Here is a 21,719-nt window from a genome sequence, read left to right on the forward strand (position 1 = left end):
TATCCCGTTTTCTTTAGACGGTAATTCCACTACAAGTTACGTTTTCTATGGGTAACTTGTTGGTAATACAGCTATTATCTGTATGATTATTAAATGGTGTCGGATTTTCCGACATAATTCCCCAGGGGGCTGCTCACGGGTCGAAGTCCTCTTTAGAACAGACGAACACCGATACTCCTCCTTCGAATTATTAGATTAATCACACATTTGTGCGTCTGTTCGTACAGGACGGATGTCCCGTACTAGAGTTGCAGGGGTTAGAAGTCTAATGCGATTTCATTTCCCTGTCAACTCTTGAAAGGCTAATATTCAAGCCTTATTACATATTATTTAACCCAGAAGACTGGATGTGATCAAGTACTACAGTCAAGTATGATTCAGGGACTGCAGTGAGATCAGTGACATAGATATAACTTGAAGTTTCTTCAGGTAACTGGTCACTGATATATAAACACTGAGGCCCATGGAATACATCTTGATTAAATAATAAATGTATCAAATCAGTCATCAGATTTATTGGGGTTTTAATTTAGTTAATTGATTCAGAAGATTGAATAGCTCATCATTAAAGTAAAGTATAGTTCTGAGACTGCAGTGGGTTCAGTGACATTGGTCGCAGTGACTTGTAGCTGTTTTAGGCTACTGTTCACTGATTTGCCACTGAGGCCTCATGAACTCATCTTCAGCTTCAAATGATGATACTAACATCAACCTCTGTTACTATAGTCAGCTGTAATCTCCTTAGTATAATGCTACTGGAGAAATATAATCAGCTGACAAATTTAGGTTTCTACTGGTATTGTTTATCTGCAGGCATAGGTCTCCTCAGGCTTGATACTGGGCCTGAGAGTAATTTACCTCCTGCAGAGTTTAACATGGTTATACCCTGATATTTAGTAGGGCTACCGATGAATCGATGGCAATAGTCTGTCCCAACAAGGAGACCGAAGTCAGTGAGGTGATCAGACTTAATATTATCTGCCAATTTTATTCCTCTATTTCTCAGGAATTTGGCTGTTGCTCGCAGACCTTGAACTTGTAGGTCTACTGGTATTTTGTCCACCACAATGGCTTGTACTCGACAGACGTACCTGCCTAAGCGTACTGATGGTTGTACCACCTGGTAGACTTGAGGTCCTGCATCTGTTACAAACCCTGAGATGTTGAATGACATCTGGGCTACAGGCCTTAATTGTAATTCATCTGCCAACTTTTTGGTGATATATGTTCTCTGGGATCCTTGGTCAAACAACCCACGGGTATGGACCTTGGCCCTCTTATTCAGGATGGTAATTTGGGCAGTAGGCAAAGTCGTATTACCTTTAGACTTTGCCGATTGGACACTCTTTGTTTGTTGCACCTTGCAGTACTGTACTGTGGTGGGAATGCTATCTTCCACCTTGGGGTTAGGAGACGTTGTTTTGGTGTCTCTGCACAATGCTGCATGGTGCTGACCTTTGTTACACCTATTACAGGTGTGTAATTGGGTATCACAGTCGTTGATCTTATGTTTCCTGAGGCACCTCGTGCAATGTTGCAAATCTTTGAGTCGCTCAACACGGGCGTCACTATCAGGAAAATTAGGGCAGTGGTACATTGAATGTTTCTCATTGCAGAACAAACATGTTCCATAGCTTCCAGTACCCTTTGGTGTCACGTTCTTGGGTGACACAGTAACTATAGGCTTGGAGGGTCCCACTGCATATACGCCCACACTGCTACTGTTCCACTTTGGTGTTGAATTATATTGTCTAGATTGATTTGGAGTACCTTTGGTACTCTGTAGTTTACTATTATTGGTTTCTGAGGGTTTACTTGGTGGTTTTAATTTGTCATGTGTTCGTAATTGATGAACTACTGACTTTAAACCTTCAGATATTTCATTCATGGATAAGATACTTTTATTGTAATGAGCACTCATTTGTCTCAATATGTCCCTAGGTATTTTCTCCTGGACAATTATTTTCAAGACCCACTCAGCCCCGTTTGTATCTGCTGTCAGGCTGAGGGCATTGATCAATGATTCTATCTCCAGCTTGAAGACTTGGAGTGAATCAGCTGAAGCCTCCGGTGGGGGTAAATGCAACAGCTCATGAACTAAATGTGATGTTCTTACTTCTGGATCAGCATAATTATCCTTGAGGAGTTTTACTGCCAGATCATAGCCGTCATTAGTTAATCTCAGATGGGATACTACTGTTTTAGCCTCACCTGATAATTGACCTTGCAAATAAGAGAATTTACTACTCTTTGGTAAAGATTGTTTTGAGTCTACAAGGTCAACGAATTTGTTCCAAAATTCGTCCCAATCTTCCTCATCTTTTCCTGAGAAAGTGGGTAAATTAATTGGAGGGAGTCGAGCTTCTGCTTGACTCGTATTAGATGCAACTGTTGTTGTTGTTGCTGTTGCCTTGTTCTGGGCAATTAATTTGACATAAGGCTGTAACGTGGCCTGAGTGTGATCTTCATAATTCGCTAGATCAACCATAATGTCGTCTATTTCTGTTTCTGATAAATTAGTGTTGGCAAGTTCAGCCACATATGTTGCTATTTGGCATTTGATTTGCTCAAATTTACCTGCAGCTGCTTGATAATAGCTTTCCAGGTCAGCATAATCAACTGTTGATTGTTGTGACAAATCTTCACATTTCTTGATCTGTCTTGTTAAGTGGCCTTTAAGACCTGCAAGGGTTCTTTTCATTCTCCCTGCATTATCCATACTGGCTAGTTGGTGAAGCCTTGTGGGGCTTGTACTTGGGCTGCTCATATTACTGAACAAGCTCTAATGGTAGCCTAGGGTAAATTCTGCACTCACTAGGCAATAATCCTACCTCTACTAGAGGTTAGCACTTAAAATTAATACACATTATATATATACAATCATACACACTAATGATTTGAGTGATAAACCAGTGTCACTGGAAGTACCTTTAGGTTAGCTCTTCTATATCACCCTAGGATGGTAGAGACACTAATTAATCACTCAAAGGTGTAATGATCATAAGTAATTTATTATATATACAACTCAACTCGAGTTGATAAAAATTACACCCAAAATAGGGTCAGCACCATTCATTAATGGTGTTAGGTTGATCAATATAGTACAACTGACTATGGTAATAATGGGACTAGGATGAACGATAATAGTTCAACTAGTCAATGGTTTTATCCTACCCTGTTGTGGGTTGGCAATTAGTAAATATTATACTGTGATCACTAGTGCAATATATATTAAATAATTCTCTATTTTGGAGAAATAATATACACAATTATTGATAATAGCCTCTTAATTAGCCTCTATGAAACTTCTAATATTATCTAGAAGTATTAAATATTATTAGTGACCTCGCGAAATAAAGTCCACAAAATTCGTAGATAATCTCTCGCGAAATGTAACACCACGAAATCCGTGAACAATCTCGCGAAGACACAGTCACTAATTTGGCTGGATTCTATATTAGCGCTGTCATTTCACGAAATAACACGCCACCAAATATCTGTGGGTGTGCATGAAACCGCTGACGAAGCTGAACTGGGCTGAGGGAGGCTCCTGAGCTCCCTCGAGGCTAGGCTGCCGTCTTGACTGTTGGCTTTGTTTAAATAACACTGCACTAGTATATTTAATGAATCCACTGGTTAACTGGTTCATCCGGTACTAAGATGACCAAATGTGGGTTCAAAGGATCAAATAATCCGTCATCCGGTTCGAAGATGACCAAATAATATGGGAACCGACCTGTGAGATTTATATTTGTTTAATTTATATGAATTTATATTTACGTTAATTTATATACTTCGATAGCAATTTGTATAATGATAAGTGGACTGTATTTCTGCAATAATCTCTTAATCTCACAAATCGATCCTCTACACATTAGGGGGGGTTTATATTTATATATATATGCAGCCAATCAAACTACAGAAATAACTACATACATTAAAGAGGTTCCTTATCTTATAGTACAGCAGGTTAGTCCACCAGGTATAACTAGGGTGTAGACACCAAATTATCCTCTTTGAGGTAGCTTCCATATCACCCAGTAACTGGTGCACAAATCTTGCATCCTCGTCTTGACCTGTCAAAAGTGCGCTAGCTGTGAAGCCAGATACCTATATATGACAAGTATATCAGAGAAAACAGTACATGGAACATGAAGACCTGGCTTAATTACCTTTAGTTTGAGGCTTCCATGTGATCTAACCGGGTCACCCTATATAATGACATTAATGGCCACTAATGATAAATAATGGGTTTCGGAAAGAACACTTAACTTGATTTGTTGACAGCGTGTTGACAGATGGTACACCTTTGGTATCCATAACACTACGTCCAAGTAAAATTAACAGGAGCCGAATTTGCTCCCGTGTGAGCCTCTGGTCTCGTATAACAATGGCTGCCCTCCTTCCCCACTGACGCCTGGCCTACTTTGTCCACATGTCAGAAAGTGATAGAAGGGTCACATTTACTCTACTTTAATATTGATAATTAAGTTAATTTATATAAGATGTTTTATGATGGTAAAGTCCAAAGACTAATGTATTTAAGAATAATTCCCACCATAATAGGTGGTGAATTATAATAGTGTGTGGTGATGATATCCCGTTTTCTTTAGACGGTAATTCCACTACAAGTTACGTTTTCTATGGGTAACTTGTTGGTAATACAGCTATTATCTGTATGATTATTAAATGGTGTCGGATTTTCCGACAATTACCAGTATCAAGAGCTGATACTGGAAATCTGTGGAGGTGCGACTGCACCCTGCGTGACGGGAGATGTCTCCCGTGAGGAGCTGATACTGGAGATCTGTGGAGGTGCGACTGCACCCTGCGTGACGGGAGATGTCTCCCGTGAGGAGCTGATACTGGAGATCTGTGGAGGTGCAACTGCACCCTGCGTGACGGGAGATGTCTCCTGTGGGGAGACTTCTCATGCGTTTGCTTAAATATGCAACACCCCCCCCCCCCCACTGCGCGCGCAACTCTCATGGAGTGCTGCATAAATGTTTTTCTCCTTCCCAGAATTCCCCCGCTTATTTCAAATAATCAGTGGCCATTTCTTTAAAGATGTGGGAGAGCGTTGTAGCTGGATGAGGTCGTTGTCTGCTGCCTGCTCTGTGTCGAAGCTGTAGCGTCTTGGGTCGATTAGAACTGCCTACACCGAGTACTACATTCTTGACTGGAGATTGTACTGTTCGATATTGAAGATGAAGCCACCCAAAAGGTGGCACGGGCATGAATAGCTCGTAAGTGGTGGCCCTTTTTGAGCCATCACCAGTATCAATAGATGATACTGGAGATCTGTGGAGGTGCGACTGCACCCAGCGTGACTGTGTTCGATATTCATCAAATCGCTTACATATATGGTGATTACACCTCAGCTCCCTCCAACAAGGTAAGAAGAGTATTACCTGTAATTGGGGAAAGGATTGTAGCTTCTGTAATTAGTTATGCTATTAAAATAATGAGATAATGGAGCGAGTATAAGATTAACTCGCTACACCAACAGGGGCAACCATTTTGGAAACGCCACACAAGGGTTGACCCGATTGATACATGGGTCAGATTCCATTAAGGTTCAGAACACATCCACTATGGAAGAGCTGTTTCCTTCAAAAAGTATAATCGTGTGGCATTATGTTTAAAGAAACAATTCCAGGTACATTCTTTGATTCAAAAACATGAGAATAAATACAAGTGATAATTTTAAATGACTAGATATAAACAAAATTAAGAGGTTGGAAAAATGATATGGTGAACCAGACAAAAACATTGGAACGCTCAGGTGATGGGAGGGTAAACAACCGCCGCCATTTTAGCAGCACCACAGCCAGTGATGTCCAGCGCCACATTTATACCTGGCGCCACCAACAGCTAAACACAGAAAACAACTGTCTCGTCGCAACACCAAGGATCAGCTGACGCCATAAACACAACACACCGCCCTACGGTGCGGCAAGTCTCCCTCTAACATCCACCTCTGTTTTAGTCGCCGCTCCTCTGTCTACACCACAACGCAACAAGCACTTTTGAAACTCTTATCATCTTCAACATAAACGCCTCTACCAACATCTGTACTGGTGCAGTCATCGGGAGGACAAACCCTTCATGCAAACTGCACCTACTATCAAGAAGAAGAAGAAGATGTCCAGCACGAGCATTAAGGGAAAACCTTGACACAAACTGCGCCTATCATAAAGAAGCACCACCATTGACCGCCAAGTGCTCACATCAAGTCTAACTCTAAGAAACAACACTCAAGCCTTGACGCTTCTCCCAACATCCGGGGGAGAAAACCTTCACACAAACTGCACCTGTCATATAGAAGATGAAGACTCACCAGTGTCCACAGTGTCCGAAGGTATTCACCAGTCATCAAGATGTGAAGCGTCACATGTTAGTACATTCAGGTGACAAACCTTATGAGTGTCCAGAGTGCGGGAAGAGATTCAGTCAGCGTGGAAATATGAAGAGGCACAGGATGGTGCATTCGGATGAGAGACCTTTTCAATGTGCTGAGTGTGGCAAAAAATTTAGAGTATGTGGAAATATAACAAGCCACATGTTAGTGCATTCAGGTGACAAACCTCATGAATGTCCAGAGTGTGGGAAGAGATTCAGTCTACGTCAACATATGACGACTCATATGTTAGTGCATTCAGGTGACAAACCTCATGAGTGTCCAGAGTGTGGGAAGAGATTTAGTCTGCATGGACATATGAAGACTCACAGGATGGTGCATTCGGATGAGAGACCTTTTCAATGTGCTGAGTGTGGCAAAAAATTTAGAGAACGTGGAACTATAATAAGGCACATGTTAGTGCATTCAGGTGACAAACCTCATGAGTGTCCAGAGTGTGGGAAGAGATTCAGTCGTCTTGGAAGTATGAAGACTCACAGGATGGTGCATGCGGATGAGAGACCTTTTCAATGTGACGAGTGTGGCAAAAAATTTAGAGAACGTAGAAATATAATAAGGCACATGTTAGTGCATTCAGGTGATAAACCTCATGAATGTCCAGAGTGTGGGAAGAAATTCAGTCTACGTCGCAGTATGACGACTCACATGTTAGTGCATTCAGGTGACAAACCTCATGAGTGTCCAGAGTGTGGGAAGAGATTCAGTCGTCTTGGTGATATGAAGAGGCACAAAATGACACATGCAGATAATAAGCTAAACACATAGACTGTGGAAGGTAATTAAGAGAATGTTGAAGGATAATGAGGCACATACAGGTATTTTAACTTAACTTTAATCTAACAGTGTGTGTGCTATCACAATGTCAGTTGGATGTTCTTCAAAGGTAATTCTATTTTGTTTGAGAAATACACTTCACCATGAAAGGTAAAGATCAAGATATCTTATTATATTGTTTTTTTATAAAAGTTAGATGACCAAGCAAGAACTAGAGAAGCTGTCACTATAGGAAAATTCAAAATTGCTTATAAGTATAGAAATATCTCTTTAGTTTAGCAAAGATAAATCAAAGCTTTAAATGTTTTTCTTCATATTTATGTAAATAATAATGTGCTTTCTGTTTTTGTTCTCTGTGAAAATTTATTTAAAATGTAATATACTCTGTAGCTAAGTTATGGACATTATTGTTGTAATATTATTTAGCATTGGTGCTGGTGAAGAAGACAGTCTGAGACGTACTTAAGATGAGACCATTTGATTGATAGGGAATTGTAGGTTAATCAAGAAATTTTCTCATCAGATTCATATGCAAACTGATGTCTATTTTATATTTTTTGTTTAGGCATATTTATGAATAATACTCTTGATTATAAATATTTCACCAAAGAGTTTATTGAAGGCAGATTGGCATTTATAACTGTCAGTCAAGTTAATATGAAATTTAAATTTATATTACTCTAGAAATTTACATCACTCTAAATTTACCAGAAATTTATATTACTCTAGGTTAACTTTATCAGTTATGCTGTAATTGTCTTGGAATAATATTTTACTTGATTTACCTGAGGGCTACTAACCCTAGTGGCCTCGATAAAAACGGGAAGCTGGCAGCTTTTTGAAGATTCCCTTCCCCCCCCCTCCCCAATTTTCCTTGATTTTTTCCAGGTATATTTTGAAATTCAGCAGATTTTGGCAGTTATGGCGTTGGTGGGTAGTCGGTTCCATCGATCAATAACCCTGTGGGTGAAAAAGTCTGTTTCAAAATTATATTAGCTTGATTAGCAATAATATTATCCTGATTCGTATAATCCTCTGTCAATTATATTATCCAAACTGGCAATTATATTAAGATGATTGTGAATTACATAAACCTTACTGGCAATTATTCTGCACATTCTCTCATGTGTATTATACATATATAAAACGCTGCACTGTAATGCCAATCCTGACCTCAAAAGCTTCATAGAAGGTTGTAACAGAACCCATAAGCACCACACCAGAAATAAATACAGTTTTGATATTCCTAGAGTTCGACTTAATCAAACTAGAAATGCTCTACAAATTAAGGGACCCAGAATGTGGAATGACCTTCCCAACCATGTTAAAGACTGTACCTCTCTCAACCAGTTTAAGATAAAAACGAAGCTATACCTAATAAATTCCCTGTAACCTACCTTACCCCTCTATTGTCAACCAATGTCTGTTTTTTTTTTTTTAAATGACGCTGTTTGTCGACCGAATTGTATTTGTGCTGCTTTTTCTGCCATGTTCCCCCCTTTTATCTCTTTTTTTTATTTGTTCTCAACTCATTTTATTCTTCATGCTCAATTAGTATTAAGCTTTAGTCATTTAAGTTTTTCATGCCCGAAACGCTTTGCGTAATAGTGGCTTTAGGCATTGTATGTACTAGCCCTAACTATAAATCCATCACTCTTTGTAAAATCTCTTTTATGTATGTACCTTACCTAAATAAACATTTTGATTTTGATTTTTTTTTATTTGATTATATTAGCATGACTGTCAATTTATATCAAACAGATATTTATTTATGTATAAAGCTTGTCATTTAAGTTTATCATGCCCGAAACGCTTTGCGTAATAGTGGCTTTAGACATTGTATGTACTAGCTCTACCTATAAGTCAACCAATCTTTGTAAAAATTTATTGTATGTATGTACCTTACCTAAATAAAATATTATTATTATTATTATATTATTATTATTATGTTGTGGTGCTCGTGGGTTCTATTACATCTATCAGTGGAGAGTTTCAGATCAGGATTAGCATTTAGGAACAAGGTTTTGTACATGAAAATAGCACAAGAGAATGTGTGTAGAGTGAGTGTATATTTAGCATGTTCAGAGATTTAAACAGAGAGGCTTTGTGTTGTTTGAAGACAGTTTTATTGTTCTGATAGCAGATTTTTATTGGGTGGTGATGAGCATCAGGTAATTTGCAGTGGATGAATGAACCCCATGCACAGATAGCATATGTTCACATACCAACCCTAATTTTCAAAGAAACCTCTAGATTTTTAGCTCCAGCCATTTCATTGCTCTACAACAAATCATTTGAACTCCAAACCTTTCCTGATATTCTAAGGGAAAAAAAGCAAGAGTAACCTTAGTCCATTAAAGTGTCTATCTCACTGAAGTCAACAATTATAGACCCATATCAACTCTGCAGATTTTGTCTAAAATATTTTAAAGAGTTAATCTACAAGCAGCCTTCATCCTATTTAGCAAAATAAAATTTACTTAGTTCTTGCCATAATGGTTTGAGGCCCAAAAAAGGACCAATCATGCACCAATTAGTATGATTAACATTATATATGCAGCTCTTGGAAGAAATGAGTACCCTTGTTCATTTATTTGTTGACCTACATTAAGACTTTTTTACACTGTTAACACATTAACTTTCTTAAATTACAGCATTACGGAGTAGGAGGTTAATCCCTCCAATACCTAGAGTCTTATCTTAGTGACAGGCTCCAGTATGTCTCTGTGAATGATTCCAATTCACCCACTCTACCTATTAACATTGGTGTTACACTGGGCAGTATTCTTCACCCTCTCGTCTTTCTCATCTCCCCCTCCCTTTCCAGCCCGTTGCCATCATGAGGGGGCTTGGTTGGCGGATGGTAGAGTGTGATGCTCCATGGGACAGTGTCCTCTGTCCTTTTGAAGCCTAATGCTCTTGCTGCCATCTTCGGTAATTGTGCTGAATACTTTTTCCTATTAAGTTTAATTTTTCCTTCCCAATTCTCCTGTTTAATTGCTATTTCCCTGTGACGTTTTGCAATTCTTGATTATTCTCTTAAATGTTTTCTTCTGTTTAGACACCGGGTTTTTCGGGAGGCACACCCTCTCACCCGTAAAACTGTGGTACTCGGCAATGTCGAGCAAAAGGGCATCTTTATTGTCAATCTTTTCCATCATTGCCGAGCCCAATTATATCGTGCTGAGCTTCCATTATATCTTGACGGACTGATGATTCCTATGATTGCGATTGTAGGGTGTATATCTACAGTGCACCCCTGGGGGTGGCCTTTGTCTTGTTGGGTGTCCTATCCTCTAATTGTGGCTCCATGGTGGGTATGGGGCCTTGTTTGTTGATGAAATGTTTACTCGTTCATTTACATGCTGATATCTGACCCTCTTTTTAACTTCTAAGACGTAAGGGGTGGGAGACCAGGCCCCCAAGTCGGACTGTGATGGAAAGCTGGGCTCTGTAGCCCACACTACATTGGTCCCAGATCAGGCAGCTCCTGACTCTCCCTGCTTGATGGGGTTCTGGGAGCTCTTCTACAACCTGACTTGTGAGTGCTTGGTCCACCAGGTCCCAACTACCCCTATCTGCTCCCCCTCCCACCTCTGTGGCTGGGTTGAGCCCCAAGTTCCCAATGATGACCACCTCATCACATGGAGTGGCTCCATCTCTGTAACAACTGGGCCTCTTTGCCCCTCCCCCCCTCTTACTGGGGGTGCTCGGTGCTGTTCCCTCCGCAGTCACACTCACATGATTCCTTCCAGTTCTAATACGTTCCAAGCTTTATTTGGTTCTGCTACATGGACTAAGTATTTTGATCTTAGTCATGTTGATTCTACTGGTCCTGATGATTTATTCATCCATAAACACCTAGTTGATTTGGTGGATACCTTTGTCATTTTTATCCCCACGCCTACTGGTACGTGTTTCTTTGCAGCTCCTTCTCGGGAAGCTACTGTCTGCTTAGCCTCATTGTCCTGCATTGGGAAACCCCGGTTCGGATCAACAAAAATGCCTTGTTAAATGCTAGGATTTACACAGTTATTCTCCCGCACCATGTAGCGACTGTTGATAGCTGTCAATGCAATCAATCGGAGCTATCGATGTGCTTTAATGTACCTAGTAATCTCTCTCATTTTTTTTTTTACAAAGTATCTGTCAACTTTTTATAAATTTTGCTACAATTTACCTACTTAAAATTATCCATTAGATTAAGGACCTTCTGGAAACGCTGCATGTACTAGTAGCTTTACAAGAATGTAAACACCATGCTATGTACCCCTAACAAACCCTATGTTCCTTGCGTGTGTGTGTGTGTGTGTGTGTATACATATATATATGTCGTACCTAGTAGCCAGAATGCACTTCTCAGCCTACTATGTAAGGCTCGATTTGCCTAATAAGCCAAGTTTTCATGAATTGTTTTTCGACTACCTAACCTAACCTAACTTTTTCGGCTACCTAACCTAACCTAACCTATATAGATAGGTTAGATTAGGTTGGGTAGGGTTGGTTAGGTTCGGTCATATATCTACGTCAATTTTAACTCCAATAAAAAAAATTGACCTCATACATAATGAAATGGGTAGCTTTATCATTTCATAAGATAAAAATTAGAGAAAATATATTAATTCAGGAAAACTTGGCTTAATAGGCAAATCGGGCCTTGCATAGTAGGCTGAGAAGTGCGTTCTGGCTACTATAGGTATGACATACATATATATATATATATATATATATATATATATATATATATATATATATATATATATATATATATATATATATATATATATATATATATATATATATATATATATATATATATATAATAACCTAGAAGGGGTACCACCTCTGGTGCAAGTGTAGGAACCCATAGCCTCGGAGAAGAAAATAAAGAGTACTCAGAGAAGACCTTGTGGATCCTCACTGAACACTTTGATATTTTCTTCTCCTACCACCCCTATTCTTTTGGTATGTGTGTATATTTGTCTAATTTTATTTGAAAATGTCATTACACAAAATATATATATATATATATATATATATATATATATATATATATATATTATAAATACATTATATACATATATATATTATATATACATTATATATATATATATATATATATATATATATATATATATATATATATATATATATATATATATATATATATATATTTATTTATTTATTTATTTATTTATGCATATACAAGAATGTACATAAGGAATGTGAGGATACAAATATGGTAATTACAGTCTTGTAAAGCCACTAGCACGCGCAGCGTTTCGGGCAGGTCCTTAATCTAAGAAAATTTTAAGGAGGTAAATACTTGCAAAATTTATAGACAAAAAAATGATAACAGATTACATGGAATGAAAAAAAAAGATGAGAGAAAATTATAGGTACAGTATATTAAAGCACATAGGTAGCTATGATTGATTGCAATGACAGCTTAAAATGGTAGTTGACAACAAATTGGTAGGCACAATACAGCAGAAACAATATAAGATTGATTGCAATGACAGCTTGAATGGTAGTTGACAAAAATTGGTAGTCACAATACAGCATATGGCTAGCACATAAAAGAAGACAGCAATGAACACAATGATAAGTTTGTTTGATATTACATACAAATTAGGAGATTGGGTAACACTAGGTACAGAGCAAATTTAAAGCTCAGTGTAGGAAACTAAATAGATGAAGTTAGGTACTTTCTGGGGGGAGCCCCGTCGGCTCCCCGGAGCTATCCCAGGCTGATATGCTAATGTCAGACTTTGGCATCAGTCATGTGTATGGAGTTCTTAGGCCTACCGGGGACCACGGCCAGAACCGGGCCCCCTCAGAGAGGCAAGGGGAGCAATGGCCTATAGAAGCCCCCGTGTAGTTGGAAGCATTCTATGTCTGCCATCGACCGGAACAGGCACCCAGAAAGGTAAGCGCCCCAAAACAAACCCCTATTCTGGTTAAAATTGCTACCTAATACCGAACTAGTGGATAGAACTCCCCAACCGAAAACAAGCAAATTAGTGTGACGTCACACACTGCCGCGCCGCTGTCTGCGCAGCTCCCCCCTCCCCGGGAGGGGGAAGGGGGAGCCCCAGACCCCCCGCGCCGGCTACCCACACCTCAGTTCTTGAGGCTGATGCTATAGGCGATGGTCGTGTGCTCTGGCTCCGGTGTCGCTACTGCACTGTGCTTTGAGTGTGGTGTTAGTTTTGTGGGTGCGAGAGCCAGGAGTTATCTTCAGTACTCGGGCTGCATGCGCCTAGGGCTGCCTTCCCTAGGTGCCCTGTAAGTACTGCCCTTGGGGCTTGGGGCCACCTTCCACAGGCTCCTCGGGGTCTGCCTCTGCTGGTCCGTTTTACCTTTCGGTTTTTCGGCCGCCTGTTGGGTTCTTGGGTGTTCTGTTCTCCCTTGTTACCGGCAGGTAAGAGGCAGTTTGCACTGGTAGGGGCGCAGGGTGCTGCTCAGCTTGTACTTCCCGACATCGCGGCCGGCTCTGTTCCTTGGGGTTCGCTGTCCTCTTGCGGGGTTTTGTTTTTCTTTTTGTTTTTGCCTGGTGGGGGGTTCTGTCATTTTATTCAGTTTGTTTTTGCCCTTCCACTGTTCTCCTCGGTGGCGCCCCCTGCTAGGTCCCCGTGAGTGTACACGTCCCTGGGGTTCAGCTTTAGAAGTTTGCTTGGTAGTTTTGGGCGCCGGTTTGCAGCACCCTGCCTGGGACTACCTGAGCGCGAGTCCTCTTAAAGTAAACGCTCAGGACCCTGGGAATCCCCTAGGGGGCGCTTGGGTCCGATGGATGTGACCCCGGAGTCCCCACTCGCTGTGTGCGAGTTTGAGGGTTGCTCGGTCCCCTTGTCTCAGGGTGACCCTCATTGTTTTTGCTTCTGCCACGCTGCCTGTTGGGTCGGTGATACTTTCGACCCTGAGTCCTGTGAGTGTTGCTGCTTGCTTGTGACTCAATTTACCCAATCCTCTGATGATTCTATTCGGGTACAGGCGGCACGTGCGTTGCAGTCTAGGTTTCGTCTGTTGCAACGCGCTCGGTTGGTTGCTTCCCCGGATGCCCCGGGGCTGCCCCGCTTTGCTTTTCGAGACCCGGACTTGGGGGTGGGGGTCGCTTCGATCCTGGTTCAGTCCGCACCTCCTCGTCCTTCCCCTTCTGTTCGTTCTGGTCCCCCGCCCCTGCTTCCGGCCCCGAAGCGTCTGAGGGTTTCGGGGTCGGAGCAGGGGTTACTTGATCTCGAGACTCGGGCAGCTTCGGGGGTTGCCCCTTCCGGGGGGGCGGCAGAGGCATTCGAGTCTTGTCTCCCGGCCGAAGCTTCAGGGTCTGACCAGTGGGCCCCCCTTCCTCCAGCTTTTCCGGCTGCTCCGTCCTTGTCTTGTGGGGTCGGGGCTTGGGGAGAGGACTCGGCCTCGGGTCCTGTGGTGACGGACCTCGAGGCTGGGGAGGGGCTGACTTGGGGGCCTTGGGCCCCGCTGGACCCCGCCTGGGTTTTTCTTCCCACTGAGCGGGGCTTATTGTTACAAGGAGTGGGGTTTTCTTCCCCCCCTCTGCGTACGAGTTGGATTTGGTGTCGGCCCCTCCCCGGGTACGGTTCCGTGTTCCCCCGGGTACGTCGGTTCCGTCCTTCCGGAGGTTTTTGGCTTATCGCATCCAACCTGGTGTGGTGCGAGCGGCCTTTGCAGCTTACCTCCTGCGTGACCCAGATTATGCCTCGGAAATGGATCCGTCCACGTTCAGGTTTGGGACTTCGTTCCCTTTCTGGCTCCGTTACGAGGTTCCGGAGTCATCCTGGCTAGCAGACTGCCCCTTGTTTGGTCTGGATTCCTGGCATTCCTTCTGTCGTTCCCGCACGCTGGAGTGGCGGGAAGCTTCCACGGTGCTTCAGGTTTTCCTGGGGGGTGAACTTGAGTACCTGAATGAGTGCTTGTTTGCCCCTGCCCTTCCCCGCGATGTGGGCGTTATTCAGCTCCATGTGGAGGTTCCCTCCCTTTCGGCGGCGCTCGTGGCGGAGGACTTGCGCGCTCGGGGCCTTTTGTGTTCGGCCTTGCGGTTCTTTTCCCTCCTGGAGCTGTCTTCGGATTGGCTCGTGGAGGATGTGGGGACGCTTGGGTCCGTCCCGGGGTCCGGCACCTTGTCCTCGGCTGCGCGTTCGTCGGCTGCCTTGTTGAAGCTGTTCACGCCGATTTTGCGGGATGCGGTTTCCCTGTTCTATGCTTCCCGTCTCGCGTGTCGGCAGGCGGTGCTGGGTTCCTCCGTGGAATCTGCTTGGGCTCTGGCTCTTAGGCGTTCTTCACCTTTTTGTCCTCTCCTGTTTGGGGAGTCGGCCGTGGCGCAGTTTATTCAGGCTGCGTCGGCGGCTTGTCGTCCGATGTCGGACTTGTTGGTTTTCCGGGGGTCCCGGGGTGGGTCTTCCCGGAAAGGTCGTGCCAGGGCTCGGGGTTCCTCTCGTCGTGGTAGGCCTCTGGTGTCAGGTTTGGGGTTGGCTCCTCCTGCGGACCCTCCCTCGTCTGGTCGGCGCGGTGTTCGCGCTGTGTGGGGTTCTGGGTCTCGTAAGGGTCGCCGGCCCTTTCGCGGTTTGCCCCTTTGACGGGGCGATGGGGGGCGGCTTGCGCTGTTCGCCCGCGCCTGGTCCCACGATTCGTGGGCCTTTCGGGTCGTGTCTCGCGGCCTGCGGTGGCGTTGGGTGGCCCCTCCCCCCTTTGGGGGGTCGGGGCTGGCGGGGCAGGCTTCTTCCCCTGCGCTCTGTCGAGTCGTCTTGGAGTGGGTACGCTTGGGCGTCGTCGAAACGACGTCGTCCCTCAGATGGGTTTCCCGTCTGTTTCCGGTTCCGAAACGGGACTGCGCGGACCTGCGGTTCATTCTGGACTTGTCCCGTCTGAACCCCTGGGTTCATTGCCCCTCCTTTCGGATGACTACGCTGTCTCAGGTTCGGCTCCTCTTGGAGCCGGGTGCTTGGATGGTGTCCCTGGACCTCCGGGACGCTTATTGGCATGTCCCGATTCATCCGCGGTTCAGGGACTGGCTCGGTTTTGTAGTGGGGCGTCTGAGTTACCGCTTTCGTTGTCTCCCGTTCGGGTTGAACCTGGCACCTCGCGTGTTCACACGCCTTACACGGGTTGTGGTGGCTCGTTTGCGTCTCCTAGGTGTTCGGGTGTTGGCCTACCTCGACGACTGGCTGGTTTGGGCTCCCAGCCAGTCAGCTTGCTTGCTAGCCAGGGATTTGGTTCTTTCCCAGCTCGCCGGGTTCGGGTTCTTGGTGAACTGGAGGAAGTCCCATCTGGTTCCCTCTCAGGTTCGGACTTGGCTGGGTCTCGTGTGGGACTCTCGGACCGCCTCCTTGTCTCTCCCTCCGGAGTCTCTCCTGCGGCTGCGGTCCCGCCTTCGTCTGTTTCTGGAGGGCCCTCGGGTCACCCGGCGGTTGCTCGAGGGGCTGTGCGGGAGCCTGAACTTCACGATGGTGGTCTACCCGCCGGGTCGGGTTTGGCTTCGACGGCTGTTCTGGTTCCTTCGGGGTTCCCCCTTCCGCCTCTCTCGCGATCGCAGAGTTCGACCCCCGGGGGACTTGCGTCGGTTGCTGCGTCACCGGCTTCCTCTTCGGGTTTTTCGGGGTTCAGTGCCTTGGCGCCTACCCGAGCCCTCGCTCGATGTGTACACGGATGCGTCGTCTCTCGGCTGGGGTTTTGTGACCAGTGCTCACCAGGCCGGCCAGGGGCGTTGGGATCCGTCCTTCCGTCGAGCTCACAGTACGGTGCGGGAGTTCGCGGCAGTGTGGTTTGCTCTGGGGAGGATTCGGGTGGCCCGCGGATCGACGATTCGGCTCCATTCGGACTGCTCTCCGGTGGTTCATTGCCTGAACCGCGGGGGTCGATGCGGTCCTTGTCTCTTTGGGGTTGGTCGCTTCGGGTGACTCGTCTGCTGAGTTCTCGGGGTTTGGCTCTCCTGGCGGTTCACGTACGGGGCGTGTCCAACGTCTTGGCCGACGCCCTGTCTCGCTTCGTTCCCCTCTCCACGGAGTGGACGGTCGACGACGAGTCCTTCCGTTGGCTTTGCCAGATGTTCGGGCGCCCCGAGGTGGACCTCTTCGCGTCGGCGTGGTCGCGGCGTCTTCCCGTTTATGCGGCGCCCTTCCCCGATTGCGAGGCCGTCGGGGTCGATGCCTTTCGGCTCGACTGGTCGAGGTGGGGGTTCCTGTACCTCTTTCCCCCAGTTCGGCTGTTGCTCCAGGTCCTGACTCGCTTAGAGACTTACCGGGGGAGAGTTGTCCTTCTGGCCCCTTGGTGGCCGGCCCAGCCTTGGTTTCAGGCGCTGGTTGCTCGGTGTCCGAACCCAAGGGTTTTCCCGCGGCTCCGCCTCTTTCAGCAGATCGGGCCGGTACGTCACGTAGCTGGTTCGATCTTCTCCTCGAGTCTTCGCGTATGGTTTTTTTGACTCGAGTCAATCATCATCTCTATGGTGATCAGGTGGCCTCCTTGTTGGTGTCCCACCTGAGGGCTTCTTCTCGGCGGCAGTATGAAGTTTCCTGGCGGTCCTTCCGTTTCTTTTTGCGTCTTCGTCGTGTTAGCTCCTTGTCTGTTCGGGTGGTCTTGTCCTTCCTCTCGTGGTTGTTTCAGGACCGTCATCTTATGCCTAACACTGTCGCTTCGTATCGTGCGGCGCTGGCGGAGCCGCTTCAGCTTGCTTTCGGTATCGATGTTACGTCTGCGCCGTTTCGCAAGCTGTCTCGTGCATTGTTTCACCTCCGGCCTGCTCATGCGTCGCCTGAGCCGTCCTGGTCTTTGGACAGAGTGCTCGCTTTCCTTTCATCTCCTCGTTTCGTTGTGGCCCCTTCGGTCCAGGATTGTTTTTCCAAGGCACTTTTCTTGTTGGCTTTGGCCTCTGCGGGTCGGGTAGGGGAGCTTCATGCTCTCCTCCGGCGCAGGGGTTTCTGCTCTTTTGGTCGTGGTGATAGTTTTGTTCGTTTGCAGCCGTCTCCTTCTTTTCTGGCGAAGAATGAGACTGCTGCGTTCCGGAGGGGTCCATGGGTGGTTGATGCTTGGTTGGTCAGGCCGGGGGTGCATCATGTTTTGTGTCCGGTTGCGGCGCTTCGCCGTTATTTGCGCGCCACAGCTTCTGTGTCCGGGGACGCGCTGTGGGTTGATCCGGTTTCCCTTCTTCCCTGTTCGCGGGTTCGGGTCTCTCAGGTCGTCCGCAGGGCTATTAGGTCTAGCCAGCCTGCGGTCTATCCCCGTGCCCATGACGTTCGTAAGTTCGCGGCTCTTGCTGCCGTCTTTGGGAATATGTCTTGGTCTGATATTCGGGCGCGGGGATTTTGGCGGTCGAACAGGGTCCTGGCTGCTCGTTACCTTGTGAATGTCCCTGGCCCTCGTCGGGCCTGTGTTGCTTTGGGTCGGCGGTTGCAGCCAGTTGTCTCGGCTTCGAGTTGAGGGGTGAGCGACGACCGCCTCCCGGGTAAGTCCCTCTTTTTCTGTCTGTGGGTAGTTAGCTCCGGGGAGCCGACGGGGCTCCCCCCAGAAAACCAGCGTTGAATGTAATGAAACGCCATTTTCTGGGTGAGTCCCGGAGGCTCCCCGGCATCCCTCCCTCCCTCCGGTCGGCGGTTTTTCGCGTTTTTGACATCCAGCCTCAAGAACTGAGGTGTGGGTAGCCGGCGCGGGGGGGTCTGGGGCTCCCCCTTCCCCCTCCCGGGGAGGGGGGAGCTGCGCAGACAGCGGCGCGGCAGTGTGTGACGTCACACTAATTTGCTTGTTTTCGGTTGGGGAGTTCTATCCACTAGTTCGGTATTAGGTAGCAATTTTAACCAGAATAGGGGTTTGTTTTGGGGCGCTTACCTTTCTGGGTGCCTGTTCCGGTCGATGGCAGACATAGAATGCTTCCAACTACACGGGGGCTTCTATAGGCCATTGCTCCCCTTGCCTCTCTGAGGGGGCCCGGTTCTGGCCGTGGTCCCCGGTAGGCCTAAGAACTCCATACACATGACTGATGCCAAAGTCTGACATTAGCATATCAGCCTGGGATAGCTCCGGGGAGCCTCCGGGACTCACCCAGAAAATGGCGTTTCATTACATTCAACGCTGGTTTTTTGGTTTTGCTTTTAAATAAGGCAAAAGTTTTACAGTTTTTCAATTCACTAGGGAGTGAGTTCCATAGACTAGGTCCCTTAATTTGCATAGAGTGTTTACACAGATTAAGTTTGACCCTGGGGATATCAAAGAGATATTTATTTCTGGTGTTGTGATAATGGGTCCTATTACATCTGTCCAGGGAGAGTTTCAGAGCATGGTTTGCATTTAAGAACAGGGTTTTGTAAATGTAGTTGACACAAGAGAATGTGTGGAGGGAGTTAATATTTAGCAAGTTTAGGGATTTAAACAAGGGAGCTGAGTGTTGTCTGAAAGCAGAGTTAGTTATTATTCTGATAGCAGATTTTTGCTGTGTGATGATGGGTTTAAGGTGGTTTGCAGTGGTAGACCCCCATGCACAGATACCATAATTAAGATAGGGGTAGATTAGTGCATAATATAGTGAGAGGAGAGCAGAGTTAGGAACATAATATCTGATTTTGGAGAGTATACCAACTGTCTTAGAGACTTTTTTAGTTATATGTTGAATGTGGGTGCTGAAGTTGAGTCTCTTGTCTAGGAATAGGCCAAGAAACTTGCCATCATTTTTATTACTGATGTTAATGTTGTCTATCTGTAGCTGAATTGCATTTGATGATTTGCTTCCAAATAAGATGTAGTAAGTCTTTTCGATGTTTAATGTTAGTTTGTTCGTTGACATCCATAAGTGGACTTTTTTTAATTCATTATTCACAACATTATTTAGTGTATGTGGGTTGAGGTTTGAGTAGATAAGGGTAGTATCGTCAGCAAACAATATAGGTTTGAGAATATTAGAGACATTAGGCAGATCGTTTATATATATAAGAAATAGAAGAGGTCCTAAGATGCTGCCCTGTGGCACTCCAACGGTAATTGGTAGAGTGGAAGAAGTTGTATCATTGATGGTTACATATTGGTGTCTGTCACTAAGATAGGATCGGATGTAGTCAAGGGCAAGGCCTCGGATTCCATAATGCTGGAGTTTAAGTAAGAGGTAGTTGTGATTAACAGTATCAAAGGCTTTTCTTAGGTCAATGAAGAGTCCAATCGGAAACTCATTTTTGTCAAGGGCTGAGTAGATAATGTCAAGGAGACTAATGATTGCATCATTGGTGCTCTTTTGGGACCGGAAGCCAAACTGGCAGGGGCTGAGTATGTCGAATTTTACGAGGTAGGAATAGAGCTGTTTGTAAATAATTTTTTCAAATATTTTTGATAGAATGGGTAGATTTGATATTGGTCTATAATTGTTTATGTCCGCCGGATTGCCTCCTTTATGGACTGGCGTTACTCTTGCTTTTTTGAGGATATCAGGGAAAGTGTGATACTCTATAGATTTGTTGAACAGTAGTGCTATGGGTGGGGTAAGGGCATGGGAGGCTCTCTTGTACACAATGGACGGAATTTCACTGGTGTTCCCTGCCTTGGTTTTTAGAGAATGTATGATGGACACAACATCTGCCGGGCTGATTGGTGAAAGGAGAAGAGAGTTTGGATAGCTGCCTGAGAGATATGTGTTAATATATAGGCAATCCGGCGGACATAAACAATTATAGACCAATATCAAATCTACCCATTCTATCAAAAATATTTGAAAAAATTATTTACAAACAGCTCTATTCCTACCTCGTAAAATTCGACATACTCAGCCCCTGCCAGTTTGGCTTCCGGTCCCAAAAGAGCACCAATGATGCAATCATTAGTCTCCTTGACATTATCTACTCAGCCCTTGACAAAAATGAGTTTCCGATTGGACTCTTCATTGACCTAAGAAAAGCCTTTGATACTGTTAATCACAACTACCTCTTACTTAAACTCCAGCATTATGGAATCCGAGGCCTTGCCCTTGACTACATCCGATCCTATCTTAGTGACAGACACCAATATGTAACCATCAATGATACAACTTCTTCCACTCTACCAATTACCGTTGGAGTGCCACAGGGCAGCATCTTAGGACCTCTTCTATTTCTTATTTTTGCTCAATTTGTTTTTTTTTTTTGTATTGCTTAGTCTTGCTTATATTTTTTGTTTTGTATTTCTTTACCTTGTGTTTTGTATAGTCCATGTTTACATGTTTTTTCTTTAATCTCATTAATTGCCTAGGTTGCCTAGCCTAGCCATACTCCCTTACTCCATTGTACCCCTGTAAGCCCCTTTTGTGTTTGTTTTGTACAGTATTGTGTATATATTTTTCCCTAATTTATAGCTTATTTCTACTTATTTCTGATTCTACAATCAGCTTTTTTTATGCAGACAAGTATAGACCCAGAACTTAACCTCTTATCCACTATCTATGACAATAATCACTTTAATGATCTAAATTGCAGATATTTTGCAGCACATGATGTAAACAATGTATTAACTCATAATCACAATATCTCTGTAATCAATTTGAACGTTAGATCCCTAGGTAAACACT

The sequence above is a fragment of the Procambarus clarkii genome, chromosome 35, assembly GCF_040958095.1.
Source record: "Procambarus clarkii isolate CNS0578487 chromosome 35, FALCON_Pclarkii_2.0, whole genome shotgun sequence".
NCBI lineage: Eukaryota > Metazoa > Arthropoda > Malacostraca > Decapoda > Cambaridae > Procambarus > Procambarus clarkii.